The sequence below is a fragment of the Saccostrea echinata genome, unplaced genomic scaffold (assembly GCF_033153115.1).
Source record: "Saccostrea echinata isolate AGI-Se365-2 ecotype Australia unplaced genomic scaffold, CSIRO_AGI_Sech_v1 ptg000052l, whole genome shotgun sequence".
Classification (NCBI taxonomy): domain Eukaryota; kingdom Metazoa; phylum Mollusca; class Bivalvia; order Ostreida; family Ostreidae; genus Saccostrea; species Saccostrea echinata.
In genome coordinates, this window is record NW_026889801.1 from 1,809,448 (window position 1) to 1,822,770 (window position 13,323).

Below are 13,323 nucleotides of genomic sequence, written 5' to 3' on the forward strand. Positions count from 1 at the left end.
CTATTATTAAGGTCTTCCGTCTCCAACGGAAGACCTTATTGTTTTCGTTCGGTTTCTTTTCCCCTATTATTATTATTATTTTTCTTACCGATTTTGTGCACGCGATTTCTCGGAAATGGCTTGGTCGATTTTTACCAAACTTTCAGATCTGATAGATATTTATCTGAACCTTGTCGGAAATTTTCGTCGTCGATGACGTCACTTCCGGTCGTGAGATATGGACGATTTTCTGATTTTCAGAGGGTCGGCTTGTCCTGGCAATCACTCCTAAACGACTAAAGATATCGAGTTGAGATTTTCAGTGAAGGTAGAAGAAGGATTGTAGATGTGCTTTTTTGCGTCTATATCTTCCCGGCGCAAAAGGCGCTGAAGCTCGCCTGGGCTTGAAAAATAGGCTCAAAAGCATCTCGCAAAATTTGACACGTTTTCTTTTATATCTTTATACCTGTAAATATTTTGTGAAAACATATATACTAAACGTTGTGCAGAATGATAAGAGCTTTCATTTGATATCAAGAAAAAGGGGCTGACCCCTCAAATTAGGGGCTCAGAGGGGCCCAAAGTCTTTCAAGTATAACTCTTGAACGATCAATATTTTGTTGTAAGTTACTGAAACAAAAATGTTTATCTTAACGATTAGGAAATATAAGTTATAAAAGTTTGATCCTATATTGCATAATAAGGGGCCAAAAGGGGCCAGAATACCAAATCTTTGACGCTTTATATCTCAAAAAGGGGGAATATTTTGATAAGCAATACTGAACAAAAGATGTTCAGAATAATGTTCTAAACAATATGCACCCTTTCAATTTTTGTCAAACGGCCCCATTAAGGACTTGGAGGGGTGGCCCCTAAATGTTTCCATTCGGCATATCTCCACAACGAAAAGAAATCTCTGAATAGGTATTGAACAAAAAGTCTTCAAAATTACAAGATCATTCATTTGATATCAAGAAAAAGGGGCTGACCCCTCAAATTAGGGAGTCAGAGGGGCCAAAAGTCTTATAAGTATAACTCTGGAACAATCAATATTTTGTTATAAGTTACTGAAACAAAAATGTTTATCTTAACGATTTGGAAATATATGTTATAAAAGTTTGATCCTCTATTGCATAATAAGGGGCCAAAAGGGGCCAGAATACCAAATCTTTGACGCTTTATATCTCAAAAAGGGGGAATATTTTGATAAGCAATACTGAACAAAAGATGTTCAGAATAATGTTCTAAACAATATGCACCCTTTCAATTTTTGTCAAACGGCCCCATTAAGGACTTGGAGGGGTGGCCCCTAAATGTTTCCATTCGGCATATCTCCACAACGAAAAGAAATCTCTGAATAGGTATTGAACAAAAAGTCTTCAAAATTACAAGATCTTTCATTTGATATCAAGAAAAAGGGGCTGACCCCTCAAATTAGGGAGTCAGAGGGGCCAAAAGTCTTATAAGTATAACTCTGGAACAATCAATATTTTGTTATAAGTTACTGAAACAAAAATGTTTATCTTAACGATTTGAAAATATATGTCATAAAAGTTTGATCCTCTATTGCATAATAAGGGGCCAAAAGGGGCCAGAATACCAAATCTTTGACGCTTTATATCTCAAAAAGGGGGAATATTTTGATAAGCAATACTGAACAAAAGATGTTCAGAATAATGTTCTAAACAATATGCACCCTTTCAATTTTTGTCAAACGGCCCCATTAAGGACTTGGAGGGGTGGCCCCTAAATGTTTCCATTCGGCATATCTCCACAACGAAAAGAAATCTCTGAATAGGTATTGAACAAAAAGTCTTCAAAATTACAAGATCTTTCATTTGATATCAAGAAAAAGGGGCTGACCCCTCAAATTAGGGAGTCAGAGGGGCCAAAAGTCTTATAAGTATAACTCTGGAACAATCAATATTTTGTTATAAGTTACTGAAACAAAAATGTTTATCTTAACGATTTGGAAATATATGTTATAAAATTTTGATCCTATATTGCATAATAAGGGGCCAAAAGGGGCCAGAATACCAAATCTTTGACGCTTTATATCTCAAAAAGGGGGAATATTTTGATAAGCAATACGGAACAAAAGATGTTTAGAATAATGTTCTAAACAATATGCACCCTTTCAATTTTTGTCAAACGGCCCCATTAAGGACTTGGAGGGGTGGCCCCTAAATGTTTCCATTCGGCATATCTCCACAACGAAAAGAAATCTCTGAATAGGTATTGAACAAAAAGTCTTCAAAATCACAAGACCTTTCATTTGATATCAAGAAAAAGGGGCTGACCCCTCAAATTAGGGAGTCAGAGGGGCCAAAAGTCTTATAAGTATAACTCTGGAACAATCAATATTTTGTTATAAGTTACTGAAACAAAAATGTTTATCTTAACGATTTGAAAATATATGTTATAAAATTTTGATCCTATATTGCATAATAAGGGGCCAAAAGGGGCCACAATACCAAATCTTTGACGCTTTATATCTCAAAAAGGGGGAATATTTTGATAAGCAATACGGAACAAAAGATGTTCAGAATAATGTTCTAAACAATATGCACCCTTTCAATTTTTGTCAAACGGCCCCATTAAGGACTTGGAGGGGTGGCCCCTAAATGTTTCCATTCGGCATATCTCCACAACGAAAAGAAATCTCTGAATAGGTATTGAACAAAAAGTCTTCAAAATTACAAGATCATTCATTTGATATCAAGAAAAAGGGGCTGACCCCTCAAATTAGGGAGTCAGAGGGGCCAAAAGTCTTTCATCTATAACTCGTTAACTATGAATATTTTATTATCAATTACTGAAGCAAAAATGCTCCTCTTAATGATTTGCCACTATATATTATAAAATTAAGATCATATATTATGTAATAAGGGGACAAAAGGGGCCAGAATGCTAAATCTTTGACGCTTTATACCTCAAAAAGGGGAGATATTTTGATAAGCAATATTGAACAAAAGATGTTCAGAATAATGTTCTGAACAATATATATCCTTTCAATATTTGCAAAACGGACCCATTAAGGACTTGAAGGGTTGGCCCCTAAATATTTCTATTCTACATATCTCGAAAATGAGAAGAAACTTCTGAATAGTTGTTGAGCAAAAAATGTTTAAAATCACAAGTATTTTTGTTTAATATCAAATAAAAGGGGCTAACCCTTCAAATTAGGGGCTCAGAGGGGCCAAAAGACTAATATGTAACTCTTCAATATGCAACAATATGTTGTAAAACTTTGATTCTCTATTGCTAAAGTAGGGGCCATAGGTCGTCAGAATGTTAAATCCTTTGCGCTTCATATCTCGAAAAAGGGAAACATTTTGAAAAGCAATATTGAACGAAAGATGTTCAAGATTATATTATATAAATCAAAAGAATGAAATCTAAGGAGGGAAATTTTTATATCATTATCTTTTAACGAAAACTTAATTAAAATCACATCTACTCGTTGCTCGCAACGAGATCACATCTAGTTAGGGTCTTCCGTCTCCAACGGAAGACCCTTCTATTATTCTATTGTTTCTTTTTCACTTTTATTATTATTATTATTATTTTTTTCTGTCCAAATTTTGTGCAGACGATTTCTCAGAGATGATTGGATGGATTCACTTGAAATTTTCAGAGATGATCTATCATGATCTAAACCTTATTCATTTTTTTTATTTTTTGGAAATTCACTTCCGGTCGGAAGTTATCGCCCTTTAATCGAATTTTTAGTGACCATTTTGTCTACACTAAAACTCAAAAACGACAAAAGATAGAGTGCTGAAATTTTCAGTGATAATAGAGGACATGTTCTAGTTGTGTACCTCAGTTTTCAAATTTTCTGGAAGTGCCTAGTATGGAAGCTCGGTAGGGGTCAAAATTTAGGACATGAATCAGGAGTGAATTTTCGAGACATTTTTTATCATATCTTCAAAACTATGAATATTTTCCTAAAACACATTGAACAGAAATTGTGCAGAATTACAAGATCTTTTATATGATATCAAGAAAAAAGGGCTGACTCATCACATTAGGGGCCAAAAGGGGCAAAAAGTCTTAAATCCATAACTCTTTAACGATCAATATTTTGTTATACATTACTGAAGCAAAAACGTTTATCTGAACAATCTACAACTATATATTATAATAAAAATCTCATATGTTACATAATTAAGGGCCATAAGGGGCCAGAATGCTAAATCTTTGACGCTTTATATCTCAAAAGTGGGAAATATTTTGATAAGCAATATTGAACAAAAGATGTCCAAAATAATGTTCTAAACAAGATGCAACCTTTCATTTTTTGCTAAACATCCCCATTAAGGAGTTGAAGGGCCGGCCCCTAAATACTTCTTTTGCAAATATCTCAGAAACGAAAAAGAATTTCTGACTAGTTATTATTATTTTTTTCCCCAAAATTTTGTGCAGGCGATTTCTCAAAAACTATTCAGTGGTTTTAAATGAAACTTTCAGGAATTATGCGTCGTCAAATGAACTTTGTTCATCAGAAGGAAAATTTGGAAAACTCGCTTCTGGTGCCAAGTTATTGACAGTTTTCTGATTTTAAAATGAAATTTTGTCCCCCCTTTTTTTCAAAAATGGTTTAAGATATGAACTGGAGACTTGTTAGAGATGATAGGTTATGTCTTCTAGATGAGGGGAATCACCTTTTTGTGCGTCGTCAATACTTCCGGTCTTTACCGGATGCGAATTTAAAAAAGTCGTATTTTGAAACTTTTTTGTTTTTCTATATTTTTCTTTTATTTTAATAAGGTTAATAGAGACTCTTCTGAAAGTGCTTAATATATAATTTATTTTAGAATTGATCAATCCAAACTCTAGATATTCGCATTTCTAAATTTGAAGCGGGTCCAAAATGGCGGCTGTCTCTGTAAACTCCGATAAGTAGGTCAGAATTTACGGAGTCAGCCGAGCGTTTGTTTGAATGAAAGTACCATAAGGATCAAAGAAATGTGAAGGAAATGTTGGATTGTCACATCACAATTACGTTGCAATTCTGTTTCGCAATAGAGTTTTAATCCGGGGTTTCCTCAAACGTCTACTATAATTTTTCTTGTCTGTATCTCAAAGTAGAAAAACGACATGACTACAAGTGGAAATACGATAACTACAAACTTTTGTTTTACACCACGGAAAAACTGATCCTAAACCATGGTTATAAGTAAAAGCTTTTCAAGAAACTTGCCTGACTAAAGCAATCAATATATAGTAATTATTACCTGGCCATTGTTTTTTCCCCATGCAGGCTTGTGTCATATTAAATGAACAGAAAAGACAGAAATAAGAAAACCATTTTTTTAAAGATTGTTTAATGAAAATGATTTAAATATTTTTTTTCTAAAAGATGTTATTGAACATAAATGGTATCAGATTCCTTGACCGTCGCAGGACGAGACATGTTTTTGGGCGAAACATTCTAATCTTCCCATGAATGTGTAACTAATCGGGATAGTCCACTTTGGGGGTAAACAGGAAAATAAAACTTGTAGAAAAACTTACCTAAATCACTGCTTCAGTGTTACTTATCCATACGATATATAATAAGTACAATATGATAAATATACTTTCTCAAGCTCGATATTCAGGTTATAAGAACATACATTTTGAAATTTCATTGAAACCATCACCATTCAATAGAAAATACATTCCGAAGGATATGCGCGAATATTTACCCGTGACATTTCGCTCGAAATAATGTATCGTGATCAACTTTTCGTAGTAGACAAATGGTCTGATGCAGAAGTATATAGAAGTGCAGAAAAAGATTACATGGACATGCCTGTATATGGAATTACATGAAATAAAAAGTTGAATACATAAAGAATAAAAGAAAGTAAACAGTATCAACAGAGAATGGCTAAAGATATGAATATGAAACTTGCTGAGGTGATAGAGCATCAAATGTAGATATATTGATCGACAATTAATTTTCGTCGTTCTTACTTCCGGTCGCAAACGAAAGTGAATTCAAAAATGTTAAATTTGCAACTTTTTGTTTTTCAATATTTTTCTTTGGGATTTACAGGGTTAATAGAGAGTCTTTTAGGAGTTTTATGTATGTTTTCATCTTTTTGATTGAAAAAGTTTGCAGAGATTTTTATAAAATTCACTTCCGGTCGAGTGATTACCAGTCCTCAAAATTAGAATTTATTCTCACAATATTGCTTGGCAACAGTAAACGACTGAAGTCTAAAACTTTCAGGTCTGATAGTCAGTCATCAGTTTATTTGAATCGTGAGAAAATCTTGTATCGCCGTTACTTCCGGTCGTGACAGGAAGTGATGCAAAAAAGTGAATGGTTAATGGTTAGCTTTCTTGGATTTTCACGCTGAATTTCTTTTATCACTTTTTCAGAGTGAATTTTTGCTTTTATTTTCAGAATCGGACGGAAGACCTCTCATTGCTCGCAATGAGTTTCTAGTTATTATTATTTTTCTTCTTCTTCTTCTTCCTGGGTACTTTTTTGTCCGCGAGTGATCTCGTCAACTACTCATCCGATTGAGGTGAAACCTTTCTAGGGTTAATAGGCATGTTATGTAGATTTGCGGAATCAAGGTCATTTTGCGCGCACGTGCATGCACGTGCGTGCGCGTGCAATGCGTAAAATGACCAATATACTTGATATAGCTGTAACTTTTATATTTTTTGATGAAATGCTTTGATACTCAGAATATAAGGATATATTAAAAGTGTAAACAAGATGACATGGTCAACATGCATATGCATGCACGTGTGCGCACGCGCAAAGCGTAAAATGACAAATATACTTGAAATACTCGTAACTTTTATACTTTTTGATGAAATGCTTTGATACTCAAAATATTTATATATATTAAAAGTGTAGACAAGATGACATGGTCATCATGCACATGCATGCACGCATGCATATGCATGCACGTGCGCGCGCGTGCAATGTGTTAATTGACCAATATACTTAATATAGCCGTAATTTTTATATTTCTTTTATTAAAAATATACAAATATTAAAAGTGTAGACAAGATGATTTGGACATCATGCTCATGAATGCACATGCGCGCGCGTGCAATGTGTTAAATGACCAATATACTTAACATAGCCATAACTTTTATACATTTTTTATGAAAAGCTTTCATACTACATGTAAGAATAAACAGAGATATTATAAGTGTAGACAAAATGGCATGGTCATTATGAACATGCATGCAGGTGCGCATGCGTGCAATGCTAAGATGACCAATATACTTGATATAGCCGGAACTTATTTATTTTTTGATGAAATGTTTTGATACTCAGAATATAAAGATGCATTAATAGTATAGATGAGATGACATGGTCATCCTGCACATGCATGTACGTGCCTGGCGTGAAATGCAAAAAACGACCAATATACTTTATTGCCTTATTTAATGAAGCTTACAGGAAATAAGACACCAAAAGGGTGTTGGGGAGCGTTTGGGGAACATCTGTAACGGTCCCCGTTACAATTATAACTAGTTTCCAACATTTTTATTTTCATTTCCGACATTTATATTTTTCCGTTTCCCGAAACTTTGGGGGGGGGGGGGGGGATCTTTCCAGCAACTTACTGTTAACCAAGCAAGTGGATATAAATTTTAACAAGATATAAATAAACCACATTTCCCGCATAAAACTATTCCAATGCACTGTACATAATACAGTATAATAATAAGTTTAGTTAAAATTTTTGCATGTTTTAAATGAGCGTGCAATTTTTCATCATATTTAATGTCCACTGAATTATACGTCGGTGACTGCACAAATTTATGTTAGAAATTAATTATTTATTTTTTTAAAACTTTTTAGAAAGAAGGTCTTGAATTCTGTTTTCATCGCCGTAAAAGTACTTTGAGATAAATGTCGGAGATGAAAACTAAGAAATGTCGGAAATGAAAACTACAAAATGTCAGAAATGAAAAGTTGAATATTTTTTTTTAAAATCCCGGAAATGAAATGCAGCCGGAAGTACATGTGGTTGACTTTTACCTAATTAATTAGTTTGTGTTTTTTTTTTATCTCCATGCACTGTTTTCGTGATAAATGCCACATTCATTCATACTTTATTTCCCTCATTAGAGGATTATGTGAAGACATATAGTTACATATATATATATATACAATCAAGAATAAGCACATAGTAAATATAGATACAAACAACAAAATAACATGCAATAAACGGCTAAACGAGCTAGGTGAAAGGGAAATAAGAAGATAGATAAATTAGTCAAATAATAAATAAATAGTATTGATATATTCACAAATTTGTAAATTAAAGGTCACTGCAAATTGTGAATTTACATGTAAGTCGGTTGGCAAATTTGCTACTGGAATTGGAGGGCTCGGTTGTAATACGTGGCAACATTTCGTATGTATCGAAAGTTGGTCACATTAAGCTGCCGAAGATCTTTTCCAGATAGGAATGAACAGAATTACGTCCAAGAAGAAAAAGAAATATCTCGACATCTGTCAATGCACACATTTCTGCAGAGATGTGGACATAAAAATTATTGGAAATGTCATCCCACCAGCAATTACGTAAATCCGATGTCAGCGAGCAAGAACAGGTGATGTGAAATATATCTAGAAAGATTTTGCCACAGAATCTGCAGATGTCTGGAATCTGTTCAGGAGGACTTGTTATGAGTTTACAAATAAATTTTCATAACAGGATTTCATACGAGTTCGAAGGAACTGACCATACAATCAAATGTTATTTTTGGATTTTCAGAATATAATCTATTAAGAGCGATCATGTACCGGTATCTAGCAGTAAATAATCCAACCAATTTAAATGAACACAGTTGTATTTATCCCAGTAACTAAACTTTATTGCTCTCAGATATTTAAGATATCTTTCTTTGCAGACTGAAATAATCAAATGATAAATCTTTTAAAGTTGCAGTGTCATTGTACATTTTTTCATCAATACTAATAATTCAATTATAAATATTATACGTATTTCTTTCATTATTACAAACAAAGCAATAGATATTACACAAATGTAGAAGAAAAGCTACAGGGTCTTGTGAATACGTATACTCATTCAAATCTATTTACCTTAAGCAGAAATTAAAACTCTTATATGATTATGAAATGATACAGATAAAACAGTTTTACATCAGAAGAGGTCCATGGAACTTGAAAAGATTCACAGACCTGACAGGTATGAGAATAATTACTTCATTATCAGCTGAAAAAATCAGATAAAGCTGATTTGAATATGTTCGATATTCGAAGTAATTAAAAAATTAGATTTGGGAATTTTATCTTAAATGAGAGATATCTTTATTTCTAAAACCGTATCAATGCGTTTGTGAAAAAAATAATGATAAAGGATATTAATTTATCTTTATTTGACACTAAATGTGTTAATACTGAATTTCCTTTTTCTGTTAGATGAAACTCAATGTGTGCACGAATACTTTGAAGGCTGTCTGAAGCTCTCATTTCATAGAAATTGGAGTAATAGTAGTTGCCAGTCAAAAGAGACTATCTTTCTCTGTTTGAAATTGTTAAGCCTTTTCGTTTCGCTTTTTTTTCCAGCTTTTAAATTGGCGGATTTGTTATCCACCATTGTCCCTTAATTGGTAATTACATTCAGCTTACATATGTATTGCCCTGGGTCTAGAAAAATCTTCTTATGTAATTGGTATTGCTAAAAATATTCTATCAGTATGTTGCTTTACTCGCAATTTTTTAATGCTGAAATACTATCATCTTCCTAGTTTCTTTTTTCTTTTTCTTTTTTTAGACTGTATCATTTTGAAAATATCGATTTACTCATATAGAGAAGATAAAGTCCCGACACATGATAATAAAATATCGATGCATCAAATGCAATTAAATACTATAGCATTCGTGACTTTGAAAGATATTGTCATCAACCAGGTCTCGTACAAATATAAATACCAAAGCGAGGAATCTTTGCTCTCCCTGAATTTAGTCGCAATACAATGATTAAAAACGCACTATTTGTTTATTTTTGGATATATTGTCTTTTCGTCATATCAAAAGCGTCGGCAAAAGGGTCGTCAAAAGGTAGATATTAAAATGTAATGTTCTTAAATTTGATCACGTTGCATAATTCATAAGTGATAATTAGTATCTAATAATAATTGATAATTCTTTCTCGAAAGTTATAAACTTAGCCCGTGAAGGTTTTCCATTAAAAGCACAATAAAAGCACAATAAAAGCAAAAAAAGAAAAAAGAAAAAAAAAAAAAAATTGAATTTCGCGTTAAACACGGACCCCCGGAAATTCCAGAGGTTAGATCAGGTGTCTTTGAGGAGTAAGCATCCTCTGTCGAGCGCTCACATCCGCCCTCAGCTCTATGTATCGATCAGTTAGTAGGAATATTTCAAAGTTAAATTTAGTATAAAACTTAGGGCTAACAATTGGTATCAAATATGTCATTCAAAATGGCAACCAATGATAAGTTATATTTGCTAACAAGGTCATAATAACGACAATGGATTTACGATATCTGACTTTAAGCGAAGTTTTTGAAATCCTGTAAAATCAACTTATCTGTCAGTAGCCTGAGCTGCCTTGGTTTATGATTTGATCGTACTCGGAGCATGCTCTATCGAATACGTTTAATTTGGAGACATATATACCATATACGTGAGTGCGGAATACATATATTACTACTTAAATAAGGAAAACTGACGATAGAAAAGACGAGGTCATCTCATCTGTCATACAGTTTAGTTGTTAGATGGACCTTAATTATCGTCCATTGTCAATAAAACATCCAAATATGAAATATGACACAGTCTGTGGTGTCTTTTATTTCGAGCTCACAGAGAAAAATGGAGTCGACATATGAATGGAAGTAACTCTTGCTAATTGATAAAACGTCCCTGATAGATCTGAATGTCGCTGGAGACCACAGTATGATTTATGTTTTCTTCTCATGTAGAAGTTTTTCAATAAATTCTGCTTCATAGGAATAAAAGAAAAAAAAAAAACAGGCAATCTGATAAAAGACAACAATAACCACGGAATTCAAACGGTTTACAATTGTTGGTAAATCTGGTCTACAAAGACTACATATACGTTGTCAATGAGGAATTCCAGCATACTTTTACTTTTAGAAGCAGCGTGATGTTTAACGAAGAAATGTTGTTGATGACAAATCTCATGATATGAAATGGGTTCCATTTTTATTGAAGAAGCAGCAGTCTATGATATCAAAAAGAATTGTTTTTAATTTTTCGTGAAGTAATAAGTTCACAAATTATACTTTTTGATGGTATGAACTTTCGAAAAATATGTAATTTTAAATTTTCTAAATGTTCTTTGGAATTTCTGAGAATCCACATTTGATGTACACCACTCATAGAATATGCTGGAGCACTGTACGTCTAAAGTTTCTCCTTTACAGCTGTTTATATTTTTATGACTAACTATCCAAACTGATGAAAAGAATTTTTTAAGGTGAAAGGGCCTTTTGAGCAAACAAAACCAAAAAAAAAAAAAAAAAAAAAAAAAAAAAAAAAAAAAATTACAATATCCAGAAAGCAATCTTTGGAAACCAGGTCTTTCAATAATCTGTAGGAATTCTCATGGATATTAATTGTATCCCGTTCAGAGCAGAAGTGTTATCTTATTTTTATGAAGCAGGATTTATCCAAAAATTTCTACGTGAAAAGAAGTCTTTTGCTGTGGCATTCAATTCGACATTTGGATATGTCGACCGTGTTTTGTCAGTTAACAAAATTCATTTTCATTCATACTTTACTTCGATTTATCCCATTGAATATTAGAGAAAGACTGATTACAAAATAAAAAATAATTTTTTTGATAAATGTGATAATTTTATTTTTTGGTCAACTTTCCTAGTTTAAGTGGAATATGCCATTATCCCCTGCATATAGGGTTTATGTCTCCCAGTTGATTATATATATTAGAGCATGTTTTACGTACGAAAATTTCTAAAACGAGGCAACCTACTGCGAAAGAAGTTGATGAATCAAGGATAACAATAATCTCGTGGAAATCAATATATTGTAAAATTCTATGACCGATGCAATGACTTTGTTTGCAAATTCAAATAATGTAACGTTAGTTTGAATATTGACTGACAAAATGTTAGGCTATTATTTTCACATTGGATTTTCTACGCATTTTTCCGTTGTCCAGATCATGATCACACGGCAGGAGTGAACGGGCAACACGGAATGCTTACCCCTTCATGGCACCTCATATCTCCTCTGTTTTCAGAGGTCCGTGTTTGCTCTGCTCACAAATCTTATTCTTTTGAATTTTACGAATGACTTCTGTTCGTTTTCGTCGTTCACATATCATGTGTGACATGTTTCTTTTTTTCAGGATACGCTGGACTGATCATTTGCGAATACTCATTTGCTTACCTTCGTTGTAATCACCCACAGCGAATAAAAATACTTTATGCCAACTACGGTCGAACAGAAGGAGGTCATATCTGCCCTGCAAAAATTACAAAACCTACCCACTGCCGTTCCCTTTATTCTTCACTGTTGACCAAGTGGAAATGCAACGGAGAAAGAACTTGCTTCATATCAGCTGAGAATAGAATATTTGGAGATCCCTGTCATGGAACACGAAAATATCTACATGTGAAATATATTTGTCAATGATTAGACATTTAAGATTGTGATGGTTATAAATTAAACCGGACGGGATCTTTTTGAGAACAATTTTGGAACAGTTTCTTGCTCCAACTTTGGATAAGAAAACCCTATACCTTAATGTATATTCTTTTAGAAATATTTTAATAAATTTGATATTTATCTCATTTGATTATATCAGTGATTTCTTTCAAAGCAGAGAGAGCAGTGTAAAGAAGATTGGGAAAAATATAAATTCAACAAAATAATGTTATCAACATTGTTTGACAGTATTTTAAAGAAAAGATCTCTTTTTTGCATTGTAAACTTTTGTTTTAGATCTGGATTCTTTACCTAAAAACAATCTGCATAATAATTGTTTTAATAAAACAAAGGATAATCTAGTACTATATTGTAACAGGAATATAACCTTTAATATTACTTAATTAATTTAATTTTGATTCTTATATATAAAACATGAATTTTTATTCCACGCAATGACATGGTCGGAGCATACAGTGATACCCCTTTTCGCCCTTCATTCCGTCACTCCGTCATTTATAACATAGTCGTTTACATGTAAGAATGCTTCGTGCATGCATATTACTTAATGTATATTCCTTTAGAAATATTTAAATAAATTATGATATTTATCTCATTTGATTATATCAGTGATTTCTTTCAAAGCAGAGAGAATGCAGTGTAAAGAAGATTGAAAAAAAAAAATCAATTCA